The 26,654-nt window shown below is 42.2% G+C and overlaps 1 pseudogene; it reads left to right on the plus strand.

The window, feature by feature from the left end:
• Window positions 1-6,866: 6,866 nt before the first annotated feature.
• LOC147859133 (uncharacterized) lies at window positions 6,867-14,855 on the plus strand (annotated as a pseudogene).
• The last annotated feature ends 11,799 nt before the right edge of the window (window positions 14,856-26,654 follow it).

Consider the following 26,654-nt stretch of genomic DNA (forward strand, 5'->3'; position numbering starts at 1 on the left):
ATTTGGCGATTTTGGAGGCATCGACCTCCGCAATGGTGAGATGCATCATCGAATGGTTGGCTTACTAAGTAGACACAAAAGAGCGGATGTGAGACTCCGCATTAGGGCCATCTGTATAACGGGGATACGGGTAAGGCATGTTGTCGAAGTGCGGTCTTTTGGTAACGCCAGAAAGGGGTTGAACTTCGCTTAGGTAACTTCGGGAGGACTCGGAGGTGCGGCGAGGTCAGAGCCTATGTGCGACTATGTGTCAGGGCCCGCTACTGGCAAGTGGTGCTACTCTGGGGGCTCCGGTGATGATTGCTGTGTGAGCGCGGAGTCGACAGTTTCCTTGGCTGGCTCGACGCGGCGGGAGGGTAGTCGAGAACGCGTGGTGCGTTAGGTGTCGTAATGGTGGCTAGGGTTACCACCTATGTTGTTCGCTTTATTGCACAATGTGAACCGGGCGTGCCAAATTGTGTTGTCTCTACTCCGAGATAACACCTTCGATTACTTCTAAGGTAATCGGGTCAAGGGGTCGTCGTACATAGTGGTGGACAAGAAACCCGGGATTGCACCACTAGTGGATTATGAAAACAATCGGCCACAACCGGCCTTGTAAATTTTACTTGAAATTAAGATAACAAATCCAAATAACATAGATAAATGTTTGAACAAATTAGACCCACAAAGATATATGATGTATTAATAGATTCAAATGTAAAAGTTACACGGCTCACGACCGGAGTTCTATTCTCATAAAGTTAGATGGATAACCGTAATCTTCTCTAGACTAGGGTATAACTCTCCCTCTATTCCTCTTCTCCCCCCTTTCTACTGATTCTGCTCCTCATTTTATAGCTTCCCTCTTGGCGCGCTTCAGTCAATCCTTTCTTCTCGGCCTTCATTCTCGGCTGCACGTATTCCGTTACCTTCCTCATTCTCGGTTGTCATTTTTCACCTACTTTACCTACTCATATTCTTAGATTCATTTCACATTGTATCCCTTTTGTCCCATGGATAACACAAAACGTTCTTGATGTAGGTTTGGTTGCCGTCTTCCCCAAATGTGACATTGCCGACATTCTGAATGGGGTGAATTGTGTCATCCCTAGTTTCCAATAGCCGGATCATTCGGGCTTTTGTAGCTCTTTCAACCAATTCTCGTGGGATGTCATGTGGTTGGATGTACCCGAATCGACAAACCATATAGTTTCTGGTTTGGAGGTGTTGGTCGGATTGGAGGTTGTCATCAAGTTCACTATGTGCCTCATTACAAACATTCCGCCACGATTGTCATAGTCAGAGTTTGTGGTGTAGTTGGTGAGTTGTCGGCTTGTGGAGTCCAACTCACTCTTCTTCTTCATACACTCTGCCTCATAGTGGCCAAATTTACCACAATATCCGCAATGGGCAGAATGTTTTTGTTGGCTAGGTACGTCATGATTGCTCCCCCTTCTTCCGGACGCTTCGTCTTGCACGTTCGACACGTTTTGTCGGTATTAGAAGTTATGTTCTCTAGGTTGCTCTTGGTTGTGTTGGCCTGGCCGAATCGGCCTCTTTTTCCATGACCTTGTCCTCTTCCTCCATCGAAGTATGAATAGAGCATATGTCCTTCTTGTGCATTGCTTCTTGTTCGAACATGATTCTCCTCGACCAACAACATCGATTAGATATCGAATGAGGGAAGATTCTCCCTCGTGAGGACTGCCGACTGAATGGCTCCGAATCGAGGTGCTAAGCCTCTGAGGCAAATCTACACCATTTCATCATCGTCAATGCTAACATTGATCGACTCGAGGGCATCACACAACTCCTTGATCTTCAAGGTGTAGCGGCCGATTGTCATGTCCCTCTGTTGTATACCATTCAACTCTTGACGGAGTTGAAGCTTTCTTGCGGTCGTGTTGGCCGCGAAGATCTTCTTGAGGTTCCCCCACGCCTCCTTCGGCGTTTTTGCCTCTCGGATGTACCCGAGCATGTGATCATGGACGCATGATGCAAGGCGGTGGGGTGGTCACACACTTGAGTATCCTAGAGTGTGTTCCCACCAGCGTTGTTTACGTACGTGTATTTAACGTATTAATACGTATAATACCTCATACTTTGTATAGTACATACTATACGTCATTGTTGTTCAGTCAAATATCATGTAAATTTTTCTAATACGGTATTTAACGTACTTTTAAAACAATAGGTATAATACGTATTTATAAAACCCTAAAAAAAAGAAAAGAAAAAAACGATTTTAGTGAAGAAGGAAGAAAGAAGAAGAAGAAAACGAAGGAAGACGAACAAGAAGAGGAAGAAGAGGAAGAAGAAGAACAAGAAAAGGAAGAGGAAGAGGAAGAGGAAGAGGAAGAGGAAGAGGAAGAGGAAGAGGAGGAGGAGGAAGAAGAAGAAGAAGAAGAAGAAGAAGAAGAAGAAGAAGAAGAAGAAGAAGAAGAAGAAAGAGGACGAGGAATCAATCGAAACCTTGGTTTGAAGACAATTAATCGTCTTCATATAGAGGCAACAAACAAAGATCTACGCTATATAGAAGACAATTTTTTATTGGGCCCAATTCTTGTGAGTGTGAGGTATGTTTAACCTTAATATGCATATGCTTGGATAGTAGTTTTCTAGCTTTAATATGCAATGAAGCCACATTTTCTTTTTGGTTTTCATTCACTAGCATAGAGAAAGATGGAGCTACTAGCCTAAAAACAATAGTGTAGTCTTGCTTATTGATTTCATGTTTGATTAGAATGCTTGGTTAGTTTATTAGTAATTGATTACCCAAAGAGCAACCGTTGAAAGGGGAGGCTAATTCAATTATGCTTCAATTAGTTTCAGTTAGAGTTTTCACATGGCATTAATAGCTTGTGCAGCTCAATCATGTATTTCGCTTAATTGGTTTTAAATTATGTTTTCACTTGCCATGAACATGAAGGTTAATATGAAAGTGCAGCCCAAGGATATGAGTAGCTATGGTAGGCAAGAATACACACAAAAAAATGTATCTACAAACATCTATTCTTTTGAAAATGTTGTAGTCTTCTCTTTTCAATATTCTCTTTTTAGCCCTAGTCTTAGTATGAATTTAAGTTCTAGTCTTGGTTAGTTTATTAGTAATTGAGTACCCAAAGAGTAGCCATTGGAAGGGGAGGCTAATTCAATTAAGCTTCAATTAGTTTCAGTTAGAGTATTTCACATGGCATTCATAGCTTGTGCAGCTCAATCATGTATTTCGTTTAATTGGTTTTAAATTATGTTTTCACTAGCCATGAACATGAAGGTTAATATGAAAGTGCAGCCCAAGGATATGAGTAGCTATGGTAGGCAAGAATACACACAGAAAAATGTATCTACAAACATCTATTCTTTTGAAAATCTATTGAAAATTGTATAAGATGTAGTGTGTATCACATATTAATAGACCCACTAATTTAGTAATTTCTAAATATCTAAATTCTATTGATTTGTAGAACATAAAGACTTAGGAAAATGCCCCCCATTAAGAACAAATATTGGGATATCTGTTGTCTCAATGTCACAAGAAGTCAAATAGGAAATAGAAGTTGGAATTGTAAATTTTGCAACAAACATATGCACGGGTCAGCAACACGAATGATTGCTCATTTAATCGGAAAACCCAACCATGGAGTAACGAAATGTATCAATGTCCCCAAGGAATTTTTGATTGACCTCACATCTTTATATGGTAATTGTGGAACTCAAACAATTGGTGAAGAAGAAGATATAGTTGCAAAGATTGACTCATTCAACGTGCCTGAACAAGGTATAGACAAGAGCCTACATTAGGTGTCTTCATTACTAATGGCCAAATAATTGCAAATGATTTATCTTGAAATGTTTTCTCTTTTAGGTGTTTCTACCTCAGGCTCATGTACCTTTGTTGGTGAAAGTCAAAGCATGTCATGTATGGATGGTGGTAGTCACCAACCATATCCACCAACAATGATAACTGTTTATCAGTGGGGGGTGGAGCCAATCACGGCTCCACCCCCCTCCGAAGGGGTTTCGAATGTAAGAGGAGAGAGGGAGAGATGAGATGCACAGAGAGAACGAATGAGAGAGAGAGAGAGAGAGAATCAAGACAGACAGTTTGTGGGTAACTTCAATATTCCATATTTTCATGCCCCATGAGTGAGGATTTATATAAGATCTTTACAAAAAGCCGAATGGACGTAGGTACACCTACTTACCTCACCTAACACTCACACACTCACACACTCACATTTCATATTCCACATTACACCTTTCACATTACACTTAACCCTCCCGTATACCTATACGGGTAACACTTGGTACGCCTGTGGGACAGTGCTTTGCACGTCGATCCCACAAAGCCCATGCCAAAAACTTATTGATCGGAAACTTCAACGATCTTCTCTCGACGGTCGAAAATCCCTCGACCGGAACACTTCTCGACGATCGATAACTTCAATCGGAGCTGGCTTGACACGAACCTTCTTGTTCTGTCAGCATAATGCACGATTGGATCATACACCAATCGGCTCGTCCATTGTGATAAAGTCATTAAGGGTTTAAAAAGATTGTGGGTGTATATATATATGTATTTCTACATTATTGGGAGTGGTAGTGAGTTTTGAGCCATTCGGTTTCCGAACTTCTATGTCGTAGCCTCAAAATTTAATAGCTACCCTTTATGTTTTTTTGTTTTTAACTTTCTTCACTTTGGTTTTTGAAAATTTCCATTGTGCCCTCAAACTTCTGAAATTCTCGGTGATGCCCTTCCCTTGCTCTTCTTCTTTTTAGTTTTCGGTTTCTTCATTCTTTTTTCCTCTTTGCTCTTCTTTCTTCTCCTTCTCTTCCATCTCTGTTGCGACAGAAACAATGCTTTGTCTTCTTCTTCTTCTTCCTATCTTCCTTAGTTTTCTTGGTTCAGTCATCTCCTGCTCCATCCGGGCTGTCTCAAACGAATGTTTGTTTGTCTCTCTATGTAGGTCCTTTCTTCTTCTTCATCGTCTTGTTCTTGATTCTTTACTTCTTTTTGGTTGTTGTCAGCCTGATTTTCTGTTCATCAGCCAGCTTGCCGGTTGTCCGTGGCCTGTTTGTCGACTTTCTTTGTTTGATGGCCCCCATCGTCTGTTTGGCCGTCGCCTTTCTCGGTAATAGTCGTCCACGCTCGTCGCTTGGCTCTCGGCTATCTTGGCAGCCGTGCTAGTGCTTGGCCGACTGTCCCTCGTCCCTCGTCCGCTCTTGTTGGGCCGTCTCTCGGCCTATTCTCGGTGCTCGGCTGTCGCTCTAGGCCATATATTGGCTGACACTCGGCCGTTGCTCGGCTTCTTGGCCGCTTTCTCCGCCATGCTTGGGCCGACTCTCTACTTCTCGGCCATGGCTTCTTGGCCCTCTCGCAGCCGTGTCTTGGCCATATCTCGGCCATTTATTTTCCGTGCTGTACTCTCGGTTTGTCTCGGCCGTCACGCAGGGTCTCTCGCTTGGCCATCACTCGGTCGGTTCGGTTCGGCCGCTACTAGCTACTATTCGACGGGCTCGGCCGGTTCTCTGTTTGACCGTGACTTTTCCGGCCACTTACGGGACTTCGGCCGTACTCTCAGCCGCTGTCCGGCCTTCTCGCGATCATGGTTCGGCTTCGGCTTCTCAGCCGCTTTCTCGGCTACGTCTCAGCCGTCAGTCGACCATATCTTGCAACGATGCGCAGATGGCTCTCGGTCGTTTCTTGGCAGCTGCTTGGCCACGTCTGAACTGACGTTCGGCTCCACCCTCTCTTTTAGTTGGTCTGGGTTTATTTGTGTCCGGTTGACTGTTGGACGCCGATCATCTTCGTCCGTCGAACCATCTGTAGGGCCAGCCCTATCTGGTCAGCTATCTCGGCCAAATTCTCTGGTTGTCTCAGTTGGCTTGAACTCTTCTCAGCTGCTTTCCAGGCCATCTCTCAGCCAACACTTCCTCAGTCGGCTCTTGGATTACGTTTCTGTTTTGTTCCCTTTCTCTTTTGCTTCCTCATATTCTTCCAACATGCTCCTAAGTCCATTTTTCATGAGTTGGAAAAGAACATAATACTTCCTCTTCACGACCTTCACTTCTCCATTGCGATTCACTCCCATGACTGTGTCTAGCTTCCTTTTGAAAGCCTCCATGTTTAACTTGGAGATCCACAGTACGGAGAGAAGGCCGAAGATGCACACATACAACATAGACAAACACCTAGAGACGTAGAGAGCTAAACACATAGAGACGAACTCTGGGGTAGCTAGGGTTTTTTGCAGAGAGAGTAACAAAATGGGGAAATGGGGATTGAAAGGCCCTGTCCATCAGGCCTTAGATACATTAGAAATAAAAGCAAGAGAAATCTCCATTGCCATCGCAGATTGGCTCTCAACAGAGAGTCCATACACACCACTTTTTAACACAAAGACACAAACACGCAGTGAAGGAGACAGAGAGATTAGTGATGGAGAGGGAAAAGGAGAGATAGACTTCTTCTCAAGAGGGGTAGGCCGTAGGGCGTGCCATGTGTTTATCGGTGGGGGGTGGAGCCAATCATGGCTCCACCCCCCTCCGAAGGGGTTTCGAATGTAAGAGGAGAGAGGGAGAGATGAGATGCACAGAGAGAACGAATGAGAGAGAGAGAGAGAGAATCAAGACAGACACAGTTTGTGGGTAACTTCAATATTCCATATTTTCATGCCCCATGAGTGAGGATTTATATAAGATCTTTACAAAAAGCCGAATGGACGTAGGTACACCTACTTACCTCACCTAACACTCACACACTCACATTTCATATTCCACATTACACCTTTCACATTACACTTAACCCTCCCGAAACAACAATCATTACGTAAAGGACACGTGTTACAAATGCAAAGGAAACAACATGCGAACGTTATGGAGGTGAGATGTATCATTGAAGCAAATTTGTCATTTAATCTACTAAAAATACCATGTTGGCGGAACATGTTAGAAGCTTTCTCTACAATTGGAGAGAAACATAGTGGAGTCACATATAATTACATGAGGACGAAAGGCTTGAAAAATGAGGTTATATCCTTGCAAGCAAAGTTAGAAAGGGTAAGAGGATTATGGCCCAAGTATGGTTGTTCTATACAAACAGATGGATGGGTTGATGTTTCTCATAGGCAACTTGTAAATGTCCTCGTATCATCTTGTTATGGGACAATGTTCCTCAAGTCCATTGATTGCAGCCATGCTAATACAACACCAATAGTTGATAGCTCTTGGTTAGCTGAAAGAATTTCAGAGGCAATTAGAGAGGTTGGTAAGGAAAATGTGGTCCAAGTCATTTCAGACAATGCATCTAGTTGTGTCCGCATGGGGTCTTTACTAGAATCAGAGTTCCCTAATATTGTTTGGACTCCATGTGCAACACATTCTTTGGATTTGCTTTTGGAGGACATTGGTCAATTGCCTTGGATGAAAAGTATTATGATGAAAGCAAATACTATTGTATGTTTTTTTTGCAAGAAGAATGCTAGGAAATTTTTTTCTGCTCACAATAACCTCGCCATCTTGAGACCTTCCAAGACAAGGTTTGGTGTGATGTATCTTGTCATACAATGTTTGCTCAAAGTTTGGCATCCTCTTGAGCAAACAATGGTGAGTGACATGTGGTGTCAAGACTGAGAGAGAGAAAGAGAGAGAAAAAGAGATAGAGAGATAATTGAAAGAGAATTATTATATTGAAGCGTAAAATGGATTACAAAGAGTAGGCTACAAAATGGCGTTGAACCAATTTAGGTTTGGGATGGGTGGTAGATCCCTATTTATAAGTAATAGAGAACACTCTAGAATATTCTAGGTTATCCTAGAATGTAGAGTAATCTAGAAGATCTCTAGAGTATTCTAGAAGGTTCTAGTGGTATAGAACACTCTAGAATATTCTAGGTCATTCTAGAATGTAGAGTAATATAGAATATTCCTATGATATTAGATTTCATATTCTAGAGACTATACATATAAGAATATTAATACAATGGTTAAGGATTTGACATGTGTACAACAAGGTCGTGGGTTCAAATCCTTTCGAGTCATAATGTGAGTGTCATGATCCTTTCGATGCATGATGTGACTGTTATCCCCTTCTTCGACGACACGTCTCACGGGTCGTAAGGTTTGTATTAGGACCTGGTTTACAAGGATATTGACGAGTTCTACAGCATTGGAAAGATTTGTGGCAGGTTCCCAAGTTCGATCATTGGGGGTATAGCCTAGCCAATCGACTAAGTAATACAACTTGTTGCGCACGATTTTAGAATCGAGAACGACAACAACTTCAAATTCAGGCCCGTCCAAGAACTCGACAGGTGGTGGGGGTGTCGTAAGACGGCCCGGAATTGAACTTGTAGTATAAGGTTCCAAAAGGGATACATGAAACACCGGATGAAGATGCATGTGTGGAGGGAGGTCAAGACGAAATGCAACATCACTTATCTTACCAGTGATCATGTAAGGGCCAAAACGTTGGTAATCCAATTTACTGCAAGGTCGAGTGGTCTTGATGTTGTGTTGGAGAAGCCATACATGATCCCCAATGCGGAACTTTTTTGAGGAGTCTAGACGATGACGATCGGCAAGCCTCGTGTGTGTAAATTGAGCATCGTGCAAATTGTGGAGAATGTTAGCTTGAATTTCTTGGAGGCGACTAAGACGATCCTCAACAGCAGGGTTGGTAGGAACTTCTGGATGCACATTCATCGTCCACAGAGGATGACAACCCGTATTTGCAAAAAATGGGGAATATCCTGTAGAAGAATGGGCTGAGTTGTTGTAAGTGAATTCCGCCAAGTGCAAAAAAGCAACCCAATCATCTTGTTGATAGTTGATGAAACAACGAAGATATTGTTCCAATGTCTAGTTGGTACGCTCTGTTTGGCCATTTGTTTCAGGATGATAGCTCGAAGAAAGCTTAACTGAAATGTGGAGAAGTTTGAACAGGTGCTTCCAAAACTTTGAGATGAATTGTGGACCACGATCACTAATAATATCATCCGGCAGACCATGATGCTTAAATACCTCCCGCATAACGAGATCAGCTGTCTCTTGACTAGTAATCGACTTTGTACATGGCAAGAAATGTGCCATTTTGGTAAATCGATCAACTACTGTGAGAATTGCATCAAAAACTTCTGAAACTGGGAGATTAGTAATGAAGTCCAAGGATATAGACTTCCAAGGTGTTTCCGGAATGGGAAGTGGTTGTAGTAAGCCATAGGGTTGGTGACGAGGATTCTTTGATCGACAACATATATCACAACTCCATACATACTCCTCAACAAAATGACGAAGGCGAGGCCACCAATAGCGTCGAGAAATTAATTCTAGAGTCTTGTGAACTCCAAAATGACCAGCCATTGGTGAGTCATGGCAATGTTGCAAAACTTGTAGCCGTGGGGGACCATCAGGAACATACAATAAATTTTGTCGAAATAGAAAACCATCATGCCAATAGATATGACAATAGTCATTACGAGGATTTTTCGACTGTGAGCAAGAAGCACGATCCAGGACGATATGATCCAAAACATCCTTGGCGAAATCATCAGTGGCCATATGATCTCGAATGGAATCAAGAAGAGTGGAATTTTCAAGAGTTGTTATGGCGTTAACTACCATTAATCGTAATCGATTAGGACCCAAAAGGATTTGTTTTTGATGCTCAAATGCAGGTTCCCCTGGACGAAGTTCCATATAAGAGCGCCGAGAAAGAGCATCTACTTTGCCTTGCTACATCCCAGGGCGATATATGATGATAAAGTCGAAGTGAGTCAAAAATTGCGCCCACCGGGCTTGTCGCTGACTCAAGACTCGAGCATTTTGGAAATAAGTCAGGTTCTTATGATCATTGTAGACAATGATCTGCTGAGAAGAACCTTCTAGGAAATGTCGCCATTGTTGAAATAAATCCACGATTGCAAGAAGCTCTTTGTCATGGATCTCGTAGTTGATCTCTGCAGCTTCAAACTTTCGTGAATGAAAGGCGCCAGGGTGTAGTTGTCCATCATCTCCAGTTTGCGAGAGGACACTCCCTAGTGCAAAATCGGATGCATCGGCTTCGAGGATGAAGCGTTTTGTTGGGTGGACATGTGCTAAGATAGGTGCCGTTGTAAATGCTCGTTTTAAGCTTTCGAATGCCTTGGCTGCATCTGAACTCCATATAAATGGTTGATCTTTATGTGTGAGCTGAGTAAGCGGAAGCACAACCTTGGAATAATCTTTAATAAATTTTCGATAAAAATTTGCAAACCCGAGAAAACATTGCACATCACGCACTGAAAGGGGCGTTTGCCACTCTAAAATTGCTTGTACCTTCATGGGGTCCATAGCAATACCATTTGACGATACAACATACCCCAAAAATTCCACTTGATTCAGGCCGAAACTACCCTTTTCTAATTTTGCGTAGAGACCATATTCTCGGAGTCGGCGCAATACTTGACGAACATGTTCATCATGCTCCTCTTGGGTCTTTGAGTAGATTAAAATATCATATAGGTAAACTATAGTGAAGATATCAAGAAAATCTCGAAAAATATCATTCGCCATATGTTGGAAAACAACAGGTGCATTCGTGAGACCAAATGGCATCACTGTATACTCAAAATGTCCATAGCGAGTGCGGAAAGCTGTCTTCCATTCATCCCCCGGGCGAATCCGAACTAGATTATATGCTCCACGAAGGTCCAACTTTGTGAAATATTTTGCACCACTGAGACGTTCCAAAAGATTCGGGATTAATGGTAGAGCATATCTATTTCGGATAGTCACTTTGTTTAGCCCTCGATAATCCACGACCAACAGAAGCGTCCCATTCTTCTTCTTAACGAAGAAGATAGGTGCACCAACAGGGGATCTAGAATGCCGAATGAATCCGTTTGCCAGATTCTCATCAATATATTCCCGCAAAGTCTGTAGCTCTATAGGGGAGAGATTATAAATTGGGCCCCATGGAGGTTCTTTCCCTGGTTGTAAGTCAATAGGGCAGTCATATGGCCGATGCTTCGGCAATGTATTGGCCTTCACCTTATCAAAGACATCTGAAAACTCCTTGTATTTCTCTGGTAGTTTAATATCCGCTTCACGTGAAGTGGATGATGGAGTTGCTATTATTGCGAAGACGAACATGGCCTCGTTCCCCCCTTCCTCTCACATCTATCGTAAAGAGATGGGCGATAACTCCGGGGATCTATTAGCACATGTAGGAGAGAGGGATGCGGGATTTGTGCTTTTTTCCCGGGTCTCCTCAATTGTTCTTTTCATCCAATCAATCTTCGGGTTATGGAGTTCAAACCAGGGGAGACCTAGAACTATTGGGTGGTCCGGACTACGAATAATATTGAAAGAGATTATGCTTGCCAAATTGCCAAGAACTATCCTAATTGGCTCGGACTCCTCGACTATATCTCCTGATGTTATGGGACGTCCATCAATGACTCCTATGGCTACTAGGCTGGGAAGCTTATTCAAGAGGATGTTTTGAGACAAGGCAAATTCACGATCCATGAAACAAGAGTTGGCTCCAGAATCTAGAAGGGCAGAGGCTAGGACTCGATGACATGTAGATGTGGTAAGCTTGACTTGTGCTGAAAAAACTCGATTCACTTGATTTGATGAAATGGAACCACGACTACGAACTAACTCTACATAGCTAGGATGGTCCAGCCAAATGGCTCCTATTTTGGCCGGACTTACTCGTTTAACACATCCTCTAATTGACTCAAGACATCAAATCTATTCTCATGACATGGACTATGAGGCTTATTCATGTTATTAGAAGTAACAATAGAACTCGATGTAGGGTTTTCATGGGCACTTACTTGGTATACTTGACGCCTAGGTTTATCCTGGACCGCCACAATACAGGCAGAGGCGATGCGCTCGACGTCGTTGCTTCTCAGCATCTGATAACGGCCCACGACGTTGTGTTGACTCTATTTCCATCGGAGTTTGGCCATCCCTTGTAATGGGTCTAGAAACTTGTGGAGGCATTGCGACTACGGAAGCGTAAGTCTGCTCAGGTTGGCGGCATAACATTTGTTGGCGCTCAGAACGTCGCTCAAATAGGCGATTATCATATCGCACAGCTCGACTAATGGCTTCTGTAAGTGACTTTGGATCTTCAGGGAAAGTAAGAAGAAGATCTTTGACATCATTTCTCAAACCTTGACGGAATTGATCCATTAAAGTTGCCTCATCCCAAGGGATATCGCATGCCAAGAGACGGAAATCGGCTGCATAAGACGACGCGGGACGATCTCCTTGTCGAAGCCTTCGAATCTTGTTTATCGCTGTCCTAGTGCTGTCGGTGTCTCCGAAACTAGCTTGAAACTCTTTAACAAATGCCTCGAAATCCTCCAACAATGGCGATTTCTTCTCGAGAAGTGGTGCGAACCATGCTAACGTTGTACTGCATAGCAAAGTTCCTACTAATCCCACACGAGCAACGTCAGTTGGATACCGATTGGGATGTAGCTGAATAACTAGACGAACTTGATTCAAAAAGCCTCGAAATAAAGACCTCGTACCATCAAACTTGGCAGGGAGGCTGATCTTTGGCTCTCTAGGGGAGTTTTGAGCCCCCGACGCTTGCTCTCGTAATGACAATATAGTCGCCTCAAGTTGATGAACCCGCTGTGATAACTCTTCATATTGTTGAGCTTTTTCGGCGCTCACGTGTTGTAGATCTCCAAGTAGCCTTTGATTCTCATGCTCTAATGGCACAAATTTATTCGTGAGCATGTCGAGCTCAGAAAGAACACGAATGTATTCTTGTTTGCTCACAGACTCCATAGCTTATGCGGGGAGAGGAGAAGGAAGAAGAGAACTTGTTAGGGTTTGTGGAAGACGAAGAGATGAAAGGAAAAAAATTGGTTCAAACTGTCAAGACTGAGAGAGAAAGAGAGAGAAAAAGAGATAGAGAGATAATTGAAAGAGAATTATTATATTGAAGCGTAAAATGGATTACAAAGAGTAGGCTACAAAATGGCGTTGAACCAATTTAGGTTTGGGATGGGTGGTAGATCCCTATTTATAAGTAATAGAGAACACTCTAGAATATTCTAGGTTATCCTAGAATGTAGAGTAATCTAGAAGATCTCTAGAGTATTCTAGAAGGTTCTAGTGGTATAGAACACTCTAGAATATTCTAGGTCATTCTAGAATGTAGAGTAATATAGAATATTCCTATGATATTAGATTTCATATTCTAGAGACTATACATATAAGAATATTAATACAATGGTTAAGGATTTGACATATGTACAACAAGGTCGTGGGTTCAAATCCTTTCGAGTCATAATGTGAGTGTCATAATCCTTTCGATGCATGATGTGACTGTTATCATGACATGTGGAGGTCTTGGTTAGATTGCAATAAGCCAGATGCAATGAATGTAAAGAACTACATCCTTGATCATACTACTGAGTCCTCGTTTCAAGTTGTTTTGACCCTAATGGCACCATTGTATAGTGTTTTACGACTTACTGATAGGGAGGGATCCACTATTGGATTGTTATATGAGTTTATGCGAAGAAGAAAAGATGTTTTAGCAAAAGGAGTGGAAGAAAACATCCCCCACAAATCCAAGTAAGTTTCATATTTATTTTAATTTGTTATGGTTTCCTAAAATTAAACTTTCAATTGTTTGTTCATGTTTTAAGATTGATTCATTTGTAAAACCCTTTTAGGTATGAGGATGTTTTGAAGTTATTTGATATACGATGGAAATGGTTCAAGAGGCCAATCCACCTTGTAGCTCATTTGTTACATCCGATTTGGAGAGAGGAGGCTACATCTATTAACCTTGAGTTAATGGATGCGTGGATGAGTTATGTGGAAAAATTGTACTCGACACTTGAATGTGATTCTTATTTCATGAATTGCATGAATATCGGAATGGTACAGGGACATTTAGCTATGCATTAGCACGTGAGGAGAGATCTATGATGACGCTAGCCACTTGGTGGGAAAATTTTGGTGGAAGAACTCCAAAGCTCCAAGCATTAGTTGTTCGCATATTATCCCAAGTAAGTGTCAAGTGTTGAAAAAATGATCAATTTTATAGTTAAGTTCTGAAATAGCTCACTTTTGTGTACTACATTTTATTTCATATTTTACTTTTTATTAGGATTGCTCTTCTGGGGCAGCGGAAAGGAATTGGAATGCACATGGTCTCGCACATACGAAAAATAGAAACAGACTAAAGGTAGCACAACTTAAACGATTGGTATATGTGTGAGAGAACTTACGACTAGTTCGCAAGTTTGAGACTGTGAATGCATCTCCAATGCAGGTATCGTTTTATTCATTCTTTTTATAATTTATATTCCTCAATATTCTTAAGTACTAATAACTAGTTTCTGCTATCGACACACTAGTTTGTGATACTTAGAAGTTAAAGCTTTTATAAACTTGTTTGTGATACTTAGAAGTTAAAGCTTTTATAAACTTGTTTGTAGGTGAATCCAAATGAGATATATGTCTTTAAGACTCCTGATATTCTATCTATTAGCCATGAAAATGATATGGATAGAGAATTCTATGAAACTTATTTTCAAGAAACAATGAGCTTGAGAAGAAGGACAAGGAGCATGACAAGATCACATATGACAACATCAAGCGATGGAGTCCCTACTAATCGAATACGATGGCAAACGCCAAGAAGAGATGATGAGTGGTCTTCTTGTAATAGGAGAATAACACGATCAAGTACATTTGCTTCTTTACCACTAGATGATCAAGATAATGTCAATGCAATAGAAGAAGCAGTTCATACTAATTATGATGATCTTATGGACGAAGAACTAGTGTTGATGTCATCAACTAACACAGAATCTGATGATGAAGATGGTGATGAGGACCAGATCTAAAGACAAATACTTCTAATTTCTATACGTTATTATTAAGCTCAATAACCTTATGTTACTTGTCTTTGATCTAAGCTCCATTTTGATACATTGGACATAGTTAGAGTTGTATCAATATCGTATTTTATTAAAGTAAAATTTTCATCATGTGGTTCTTTTTTACCTTCATTTACTTTCATGAACCTTGAAATATTTGATGTTATGTCTTGTTAAGGTTTTTGCTCTAAATTTTGTTGTTAGAATGCATTCTATTTCTTTGACCAAATGCAATGTGAGGGTATCTCAATGAATGGAATCACATTGGTGGGTCTATTGAAAGCTTGTTCCAATGTAGGATCTCTAGCCAAGTGTAAAGAAATTCATGTCGAGGTTGCAAAGAAAGGGTTAGAAATAGAAGCTCTTGTGGTGCATTAAATGAAGCACAAGAAATGTTTGAGAGAAATTTGGTTCGAGATATAGTTTCATGGAGATCACTCATGGCGGGAATTGGGATATGCTGAACATGGACATAATAAGGACTCAAGAGGCATTGGATTGCTTTGAAAAGATGAGGAAACATTGTTGCCTCTTGCCACATGCATTTTCATTATCTTGTGGGTTGAAAGCTTGTGGAAGCTTGAGAGATAGACAAAAAGACCGAGAAATACATGCCAACATCGTCAAAATAGGCTTTGAAAAAGATGTCCTTGTTGATAGCACAATAGTCAACATGTATGTGAATTGTGGGTTATTGTCGACTGGCCACTACTTGTTTAACACTCTAGTGGTGTGAGATGTGGTTTCACTAAACTCATTGATGGTAAGAAATGCCAAACAAGGGCATAACAAGGAGCCTATTTTTTGTTTTGAGGAGATGGTTTCAAAAGGGGGGTGTATATATCCAGCGACTACAAATAGTGTGTGCTTTTTACAATATTACAAATATTTTCTTGAAATGTAAATAATTTTCAAATTCTAGAAGTATTTTACGTACTATACGTAAAATACGTAAAATACGTATTTTATAAGTATTTAACATATTACAAAACATATTTAACATATTTTTAAATTGGGATGTATTATACGCGTATTAATACGTTATATACGTATGGTATTCGTACCGTACCTAACGTACCTAACAACCATGGTTCCCACACACACGGGAAGTTGAGTTTGATTCTCAATAATATTAATATTATCCCTCCAGCCTTAACTCTTCCCGGTCCACACCTCCACCTCCAGATCATACTCTCATAGGACAACACATGGCACGCCTGTGGGACAATGCATTGCACGTCGAATCCACAGGTCAACTCCTTCATTCTTCGTCGAGTATGTCCAAGATGCATTGGTCGAGTTGTTCAAGTGCCTCTTCTTCAGTTTCCTTTTGCAGCTTCTCCGGTTTTGGCTGCTTCTCTTCTGGCTCTGGCTCAAGTCCCGTTTTCTCCAGAGCTGTCTGCTAATCCGGCTGTTGCACTTGTGTTTTTGGCTCTACTCAATGGAAGTCCCTGGTTTTGGCTGTTGCTCTCCATCAATTAAGTTTATCTGGTCTGCTTTTTTGTCCACTTCCTTCTGTCGTCGCTCCCACGCATACACTTTGTCATGATTGTTGGGAAATCGGTCCCTCCGGATGGGATCCGGTTATGAATGGAGAGGACCCGGTGAGAACTAGAAGAAAAGACATATTTGTAAATATGTTTTGAGTATGCCTATTGAGGCTATATTTGTAATTAGCCCTAAGTTCATATAAGTATAAATATGCCTTAGGGCAATCACTCTACACAGTGGTGGGTGTGTTGTAGCCATATTGTTGTATGTGCATAACTGGTGTAGATAGATAGAGAGAGAGAGAGAGAGAGAGAGAGAGAGAGAGAGATACATAACGGTTTCTTAGATCACTTCTTTTAAGGATGAATCATAGAAATGGGAATAGAGATGAATACACGTACACCCAAAAAAAATGCACAGGATGTTCACGTGGAAAACCCTGAATGGGAAAAACCACGGGAGCCCACAGACTCCAACTATCCCTATATGAGAACGGTACAATCAGAGACTTGGTGGCAACTACCTCGAGTTCTGTATCTTCGCCAGGCGATGATTACAACAGAGTATCACAATGTATATCGCTCTCACTCTCTATCAACAGTTATACGCCACACAATAATATGACAACACCACACCTATAAAGTGATTGCCCTAAGTCATATTTATACTTATGAACTTATAGCTATTTACAAATATAGCCTCAATAGACTTACTCAAAACATATTTACAAATATGTCTTCTCTTCCGGTTCTCATCGGGTTCACCGATCCAGTTTCTAGATCTCTTCCGGTTCTCACCTAGTCCACCGATCCGGTTTCCAGATCTCTTCTGGTTCTCATTAGGTCCTCTCCATTCATAACCGAATTCCATCCGAAGGGACCGATTTCCTAACAATCTCCCCCTTCACTCCGGCATGGCATGTCTCGCCAACCCGATCTGCTTTCGACACGCATCCAACTTGTCGGTTGTCAACACCTTGGTCAACATATCTGACCCATTCTCCTCCACGTGGATCTTCGTCAACAAAAACTCTTGATCTTCTACTCTCTCCCAGATCCAGTGGTACCTCCGTTGGATATGTTTCGTTCGGGAACGGTAGGCCGCATTCTTCGCAAGGTGGATGGCACTTTGACTGTCGAAGTAGAGCCGATATTCCTTTTGTTGGATCCCTAGCTCTCCGATGAAGTTCTTCATCCAGATTATCTCCTTGCCAGCTTCTACAACTACCATGTACTCCGCCTCCGTGGTTGACAACGCAACCGTCTTCTGCAGCCTCGACTGCCACGAAACAGCTTCCCCTGAATAAGTCATGACATATCCGGATGTCGACCGGCTGGTATCCGCATCAGCCAACATATCGGAATCGGTGAATCCGTCATGTTGGGGATTACCGGAGCCGAACCAGAGACACATACTCGAGGTGCCTTTCAGATATTGGAGTATCCACTTGACCGCGTTCCAGTGCACTCTCTTCTAGGATTGATCATGAACTGGCTCACCACTCCGACTACATATCCAATATTTGGCCGGGTACATACCATCGCGTACATCAAGCTTCCGACGGCAGAGGCATATGGAATCTTCATCATATCTGTCTTCTCCGCCTTTGTCCACGGGCTTTGTTTTCCAGATAGCTTGCAGTTTGCTGGAAGTGTCAATCGACCGATTTCGCCTTCGACATGTTGAACTGTTGAAGCACCTTTGTCACATACTTCTCTTGTGACAACCACAACAGCTTCTTCGACCGGTCCCAGATGATGTGCATTCCCAATATCTATCTTGTCGGACCCAAGTCTTTCATTGAGAAGGTCTGGTTCAAAGCCTTCTTCAGCATCCGAATCTTGCCTTGGTCTCATCCGACGATCAACATATCATCCATGTATAGGAGAAGTATCAGGGAATCTCCTCCGTCAAATTTCTTCACAAACACCCAGTGATCGGCCAATGTCTTGTGGTACCCTTGGTCGGTCATGAAGGAGTCGAACTTACTATCATGTCAGAATCATCTAGTAACCTTGAGCAAATTCTGGTGGTGCTGCAACAACTCCCACATGAGAATGCGAACTTATGAAACTCTATTCAAGAACTTTAGGCATCGACGACGGTTATACCTCACCCGATTATTGACCCTTCTATTGTAGAACCCAATGTTAGCTTGCCCAAAATATTTGATGGAACAAGGTCACGATTAAGAGGCTTCATCAACCAAATCCGCCTTATTATTCGTCTTTAGTCTGGACGATATTCTGATGACTTTCGACAAGTTGGGCTCGTCGGCACGTTGCTAATAGGATAAGTGCAAGCCTGGTTTGCCCCTTTGGTGGAGACCTCGTCGCCTCTTTTGAATGAAATCCAAGCATTTCTTACCGAATTTGAGGCAACTTTCGGGGAGACCGACAAATGACAAGCAGCACTCAACAAACTATATACCTTACAACAAGGAAGATGTGCGGCATCAAGCTATGCATCTGAATTTCTTCAGCTTGCGTGCGATGTGGAATGCAATGGACACGCCCTCCTCTATCAATTCCGTCAAGGATTACAATGTGAGATAAAAAATCTTTTGCTTAACTTTCCTGAGCCCACATCTTTGAATGAGGCTATTTCCCAAGCTGTGCGCTGTGATAACTGTCTTTTTGAGTTCCGGCAAGAGGAATGTCCTCACCAGATCCATCTACCTTGGCCAACCGCTTCATCTTCATCTTCAACTCCCACCATAGATACTAGTTCCCCAGTGGAGATTGATCGAATTCACTACCGACCATTGACTAACACACAACGACAACATCGACAGGCCAACAATTTATGTCTCTATTGTGGCGGCCCCAACCATATCCGCTCTTGCCCAAAAAAGGGACCCCGTCAAACACCACATCGTGTGGATGGGGTTGACATTTTCTACCAACTCCAATGTCGAGTTGCAGTAGGGGCTGTGCATCTGGACCACAAGGGTCGATAATTGTGTCAAGGGCCCAATCAACTGACTTCCTCGGCAGGAAGCTTCATGCTTCCGGTCACTCTTCAGTTTGGCTATACCACTGTAAAGACAAAAGCTTTGTTGGATTTTGGGGCTACGTCGTGCTTTATTGACATCATGTTTGCATGGACATACAACATTCCAAGCAACAAAATAACAGTCCCGATTCCAATTGAAGTGATCGACGGTCGAACGCTCTCTTCTGGTGCAATCACAAATACAACAATTCCCTTGAGTCTCCACATAGGAGCCCACCAGGAAGAAATCATTTTAAACCTCATTAGATCACCTCGAAGTCTTATCATCTTGGGGTTATCATGGATCGAGACTCACAATCCAATCGTGGATTGGCAATCTCGCTCCACAACTTCACCTCGAATTCTCGCCCACAAGAGATTACTTCCACTCTTCTTCCAACCAATGTTCCTCCATTTGTTTAGCCGCCTACTCCGGTGAGGACTGTGCCAGCAGTGGCTCCCACTCATGTTTCGGGAACAACTCCCGTTTCTGCTCCAGTGAGGACCACATCAATGGTTGCTCCGATTCCAGTCTCTGCTTCGGTGAGGACCGTGTCAACGATTGCTCCCACTCTTGTTCCGGGGGCAACTCCCATTTCTGCTCCGGTGAGGGTCACCACGTTAGCGGTCGCTCCCATTTCCTCTTCAGAGACGACCATGTCAACGGTTGCTCCAATAGAAACAACATCGATAGTTACTCCCACGTTGACCTCGGAAACAGTTCCACGCTTGCTCAGGTAAGCGATACCGTGTTGATTGCATCCATTTCTAATTTTAAAGACATGGTGGTCATGTCCACTCCAAAAAATACCTTATGTACTAGCCCTTTTCCATCAAAATACAATGATTTGTTTGATGTATTTGAGAAAAAAAATCCTAATTGCTTGCCTGAACATCGCCCATACGATTGTCCAATTGACTTGAAAGATGGTGCTTGTCCTCCATTTGGCCCTATCTATGGGTTATCTGAACCTGAACTCAAGGCCCTCAAAATATACATTGAAGAGAATCTCGCAAAGGGATTCATTCACCACTTAAAATCTCCAGCTGGCTCTCCTATTTTATTTGTCAAAAAGAAAGATGGAACATTACACTTAGGTACCGACCATCGCGAGCTCAATCAAGAAACTGTTCAAAACCGCTATCCACTACCACTAATCCCCGAGATCCTCGACCGACTTCGGGCTAGGCGTATATTCTCCAAAATCGATCTTAGAGGCACCTACAACTTGGTGCGTATCAAGACCGGAGATGAGTGGAAAACGACATTTCAAACTAGGTACGTGTATTTTGAATACGTGGAAATGCCATTTGGTCTCACAAACGCTCCTACCGTTTTCCAACATATGATGAATGACATCTTCCAAGAATATTTGGACCGATTTGTGGTCATCTATCTTGAAGACATACTTATCTTCTCACAGGACTACATAGAGCACACTAAGCATGTTCGACTTATCCTGTCTAAACTTTGGGAACATGGACTTTATGCGAAACCCAAGAAGTGTGAGTTTGATCGAACCTCAGTTGAATTCCTCGGGTATGTCATTTTATTTGATGGTCTCACTATGGACAAGAAGAAAGTCACAACGGTTCAAGAGTGGCAAGTCCCCACCAGGGTCAAGGATGTGCAATCATTTTTGGGTTTTGCCAACTTCTATCGTCGATTCATTCAAGGATTCTCTACATTGGCACAACCACTTATAGCACTCACTCGGAAGGATTCCCCTTTTTGCTGGACTCCTACAACCCAACTAGCATTCGAGACACTAAAGAAAGCTTTTACCTCGGCTCCCATACTTCTACACCTAGATCTGACCAAACCATTTATGATCGAAACGGATGCCTCTAACTTCGCCATCGCATTCTCTCTCAACCAGATAATAATGGGATTCTTTATCCTGTTGCCTTTTATTCTTGGAAGTTCATACCCCCCAAGATCAACTACCCAGTTTACGACAAAGAACTCTCTGCCATTATTGCCGCCTTTGAAGAATGGCTTCCTTACTTGGCGAGCACCCAACACTGTGTCTAGGTGGTGACCGATCACAAGAACCTCGTCTACTTCACCACTACTCGCATTTTGAACCGGAGGCAAGCGCATTGGTCGACCTTCCTAGCTGATTATGACTTTGTAATTGTTTTTCGTCCTAGTGCCCAACATGGTAGAGCCGATGCCCTATCTCGGCGTTCGGAATTCGAAATCCAACTAGGAGATGTGACCTACAATCAACAATCACGTTGTCTCCTACAACCACATCAAATTCAACTCTTTGCAGCTTATATGGGTGCGTATAAATCATTACTCAATGCAATAGACACAGATACTGCCACTGACAAGTTTGCAAAAGAAATTAAGGAGAATCAAGTCAACAACTCAACCATAAAGGAGGTATGGAATATTCATGACCAATTTATGTTTCGGGATGGTTTTCTTTTCCGGAACAACTTAATGTATGTCCCAAATGGTCCTTGTCGTATGCATATCCTGAAGGAATGCCATGATGATGTCCTAACTGGACATTTTGGCATTGCAAAAACTTTGGAATTAACCTCTAGAAGTTATTGGTGGCCACAACCTTGGAAACTTGTTAAAAATTTTGTGAAAACATGTGATACATGTGCTCGCGCCAAAGCAGTACATCATCGTCCCTACGATCTACTTCAACCTCTGCCAATTCCAAGTAGGCCATGGGCCTCCATCTCGATAGATTTTATCACCGACCTTCCCGACATTGAGGGATTCAATTCAGTATTGCTGGTGGTTGACAGATTCACAAAGATGGCACATTTTATTCCATGTTCTAAAGCAATTTCAAGGATGGAAACAACAGATCTATTGTTACCAAATATTGTGCACCTTCACGGTTTACCGGATGACATTATCTCTGATCGCGGTCCCCAATTTATGTCTCATTTCTGGAAGCGCCTCTCCCAGACTCTTGGAACTTCCACAAAATTTTCAACAGTTTTCCATCTTGAGATAGACGACCAAACGGAACGAGTAAATCAGATCCTAGAGCAATATCTCCGATGTATGATGAGTTATCAACAAGATGATTGGATCAAATTTCTTCCAATAGTTGAGTTCGCCTACAACAATATTCTTCATACATCAACTAGTGTAACACCCTTTTTCGCAAATTACGGGTTCCACCCACGCTTTAGCATAGCTATCCTTGTTGGTTTTGTGAATCCATCTACTAAAGAACGAGCTCATCTGATGAAAGAAGTGCATCATGACCTATCCCGAGAACTCTCCATTGCTCAGGAACGACACAAAGAGAAAGCTGATCGACATTAGCGGGTTGCGCCTGGTTTCAAACTCAGTGACATGATCTGGCTATTATGTCGGCATATTCCGACAACTCACCCATGCAACAAACTTGATTACAAAAAGTTGGGTCCATTCCGCATCATTGACAAAGTCAACCCTGTGGCTTTTTGTTTTGCTCTTCCATCACACTACCGAATTCACAATGTCTTCCATGCATCACTTCTTGCACTCTATCATCCATCCTCAATTCCAAGAAGAAGCATTGAGCCACCCCCTCCTGTGGCTTTGGTGACCAGGGATGAGTATGAAGTCGAGACAATTCTAGACTCGTGCAAGTGCCGACGGAAGCTCCAGTATCTGGTCTTATGGAAAGGATATCCCATCTCTGAGGCCTCATGGGAGCCCGCTAGAAATTTACGAAATGCTCCAGAAGTGGTTCATGATTTTCATCTCCGATATCCTCACAAACTTGCACCTTCTTGAAGTCGGCGCTTAAGGGGAGGCTAATGTCATGAACATCGACTCATATTTAAACCTTAGTTCATTGTATATATATATGTTTCTCCTAGACAAACTTTAGACGTTAAACCTTTGTATAAAGAGTGGTATGTAAGACCAAGTATTTAAGACTTGGCATGCAAGAATTAGTATGCTTGATATTATAGTATGTAAGACTTGGCATGACCATGCTTATCATGCATCACTACAATGTAACATGTATAAAAAGGGTTGATCTCCCTTGTTAACATCAAGGAGATCAACACCGGCCATGGAATAGATATTCTTACTCATTGTCATCAAATTCTCCATCTCTCTATCTCATCAACTTATCCATCTCTTTATCTTCTAATTGTTCATCTGTGACATACATAACCCAAACATAGATTGGAGAACAAGAGAAATCTGGTATCGACAAGCCCGAGGATCTACTCATAGGATTGCAACCATTTCGTTACATCAATTGCGTGAGGAAGGACACAAGGAAGAAATGTTCGTCTTTGCGGTATCAATAAAACCTTCAAACACCACTAAAGAGGAATCCACAGTTCAACTTCTAGAGAAGTATCATCATTATGCCGATGTATTTGATAAGGTACAAGCCAATACACTTCCTCACCACCGACCGTATGATTGCCCCCATTGATTTACAACTAGGAAAAGAGCCACCATGGGGACTGATCTACAACTTATCACCAACCGAGCTAGAAGTCCTTCGAGCCTATATAGAGGAGAATCTAGCAAATGGTTTCATTCCCATTTTCTTTGTCAAGAAAAAGGATGGATCACTTTGTCTCGTCGTGGATTACCGTGGCTTGAATAAGGTCACCATCAGGAAAAGGTATGCACTCCCCCTTATCTCAAGTCTTTTAGAACGGATCAATGGTGCAAGGTTCTTCACAAAGATCGACTCTTTTACGCAATGGAGGCATTTTCTAGAGGGATCTTCGCATCAAGTCACCGTATTCAATGATCACAAAAATCTTGCCTACTTCCAGAATGCTCATGTATTAAAGCAACGTCAAGCTCGGTGGGTTCAATTCCTCACTCGTTTTGACTTCAAAATTACATATCGTCCTGGGAAACAGAAAGGGAAGGCAGGTGCGTTATCGTGATGCTTGTATCTAGCACCGCGTTCCGGTGAGCCAACATTCGATAACCAAAAGCAAGAAATCCTGGGTCCACCACGATTACAAGCAACACAGGTTTTCGATATGCCATTGGATTCCCACATTATCGATACCGTACGTGAGGACTTGAAGACAAAGGCTTTCGCTCAAGCCATTCTAGCACAAATTGATCCCTCTTGGGCATCTTGTTCGCAGTCACAACAACCAGGTACGGACTATCGACAATTCAAATGTCATGATGGATTACTATTCTTTAAGAAACTCTTGTATGTTCCTAATGGTTCTGGTCGCCTTTGAATAGTCCAAAACTGCCATGACACATATACAGTTGGGCATTTCGGTAGTCTAAAATGTTGGATTTAGTACAACGATCATTCTGGTGGCCTCATATGCGATGATTTTTCGAAGACTATTATTAAAGATCTAGGTACTAAAGTAAGCTTAAGATAAGGATAAAGTAATGATAGATAGAAAGGAGAAAGAGAAAGAAGGGTGCCGATCCACCCGACCACCCCCGAGCGAAGGGATCGAGACGGACTCGAGCCTCGATCGACGTCCCATACCACCGCCGTGGCGTCGAGTCGTACCTGGTGCTGGCGCGCTCGCTACAAGAGTTGACCCACCACAAGAGCAGAGTCTCGATGTAGTCAAAAGATGATCAAATGAGGGTAGCTAGGCCTCTTATTTATAGCGATACCCAAGGCCCCCAGGCAAGTTCACACTTGACCTAATGGGTTGTCTCAATCCCGAGGATTAAAAGTAATCCTCCCCTTCTTTACACTCTCGTTTAACCCTCACACTTATCCACATGTATAGAATACTACGGTAAATTCTCACCACGGGATATTAAATGGTCATGCCCGTAACATACTCCCCCTCTTTAAAACATTGCACTCTTGCAATGGAAAGTTAGGGAAATTAGTTCTGATAGTATTTTCGCGTTCCCATGTGGCATCTTTTATTGATTTATCCATCCATTTTATTTTAAATTCTCGGATTTCTTTAGTACGTAATTTTTTTGTTTTAACATCAATAATTCTTTCTGGTACATGTGGTTTAGAAGATAATTCTTCAGAAGTAACCAGAGTTTTAGTTGTAACTGTATTGTCGCCAAAACCTAGAAGTTCTTTTAGACGACTCACATGGAAGACTGGATGAATTCCAACACCATCGGGAAGGGCAAGACGATAGGCTGATGACCCAATGCGTTTCAGGACTGTAAAAGGTCCACAAAACCGTGGGGCTAACATAGCGCACTTACCCGTAGACAATGTCTTAGAATTGTGAGGTACACGTAAAAATACCTTCTGTCCAGGGTTGAATACACGAGGTTGCCTATGATGATCGGCATAAAAACGCGCTCTATGTTGAGCTGTTTTTATATTATCTCGTGCAATATGCAACATATCTTGCATATCCCGAAGAAAATTTTGCGTACTTCGCAACTCATCATGATGTATATTAACATCAATCGAGGCTCGTGGCTGAAAACCATACATCAACATAAAAGGACTATATCCCGTCGACGTATGCTTGGAGCTGTTAGAAGCAAACTCCAAAATTGGGAGATAACGTTCCCATTTTGTTGGTTTTGCACCAACGTATGCTCGAAGCATGTCCTCAATAATTTGATTTACTTGTTCTGTCTGTCCATCGGATTGAGGATGATCCGTGGAGCTCATGCTCAACGTAGTTTCTAGCTTCTTAAAGACTTGCGTCCAGAAGTCACTAGTAAACTTTGGATCTCGATCACTCACGATATCCATCGGTAACCCATAAAAACGAAACAATTCGTCAACGAATTGGTAAGCCAATTTAGGAGCTGTTACCGTGGTTTTAGTAGCAATAAATCTGGCCATTTTACTAGGACCAAATGGTCGAAACAAGGAGTGCGTAGAGATAGGCACAAGACGATTAGAGGGTGCTTAAGCTAAACACGAGAAAGTAGGCAACATACACTAATGAGAGAGAGAGAGAGAGAGAGAGAGAGAGAGAGAGAGAGAGAGAGAGAGAGAGAGAGAGAGAGAGAGAGATGTTTTTAATTCAAAGAGGGAGAGATATTTTTAATTCAAAGAGGGTGGTGGTCTTAGGCAAACTAGTTTCGCTCAATAGTGGAGCTCTTCAGTGCAAAGACCATTACAACAAGAGAATGTGATTTATAAAGGGGTGGGAAGGAAGAGGGAGTGAGAGAAAAAGGAGTGGGGAGGATTTGATTTGTGTAGTAGATGAGAGAGAATAGAATGTGGTGATGAGAGAGAGAGAGAGAGAGAGAGAGAGAGAGAAATGTGTGTAGGAAAGTGATAGGGAATGAGAGAAGGGAAATTAGTATAATGATGATGGTGAGGGGGGAGTTTTTAATGTGATGAAAAAGGGGGA

The sequence above is a fragment of the Azolla caroliniana genome, unplaced genomic scaffold, assembly GCF_043228905.1.
Source record: "Azolla caroliniana isolate FFs.n. ecotype wild unplaced genomic scaffold, voAzoCaro1.0.p SCAF_10, whole genome shotgun sequence".
In the NCBI taxonomy this organism is placed as follows: domain Eukaryota; kingdom Viridiplantae; phylum Streptophyta; class Polypodiopsida; order Salviniales; family Salviniaceae; genus Azolla; species Azolla caroliniana.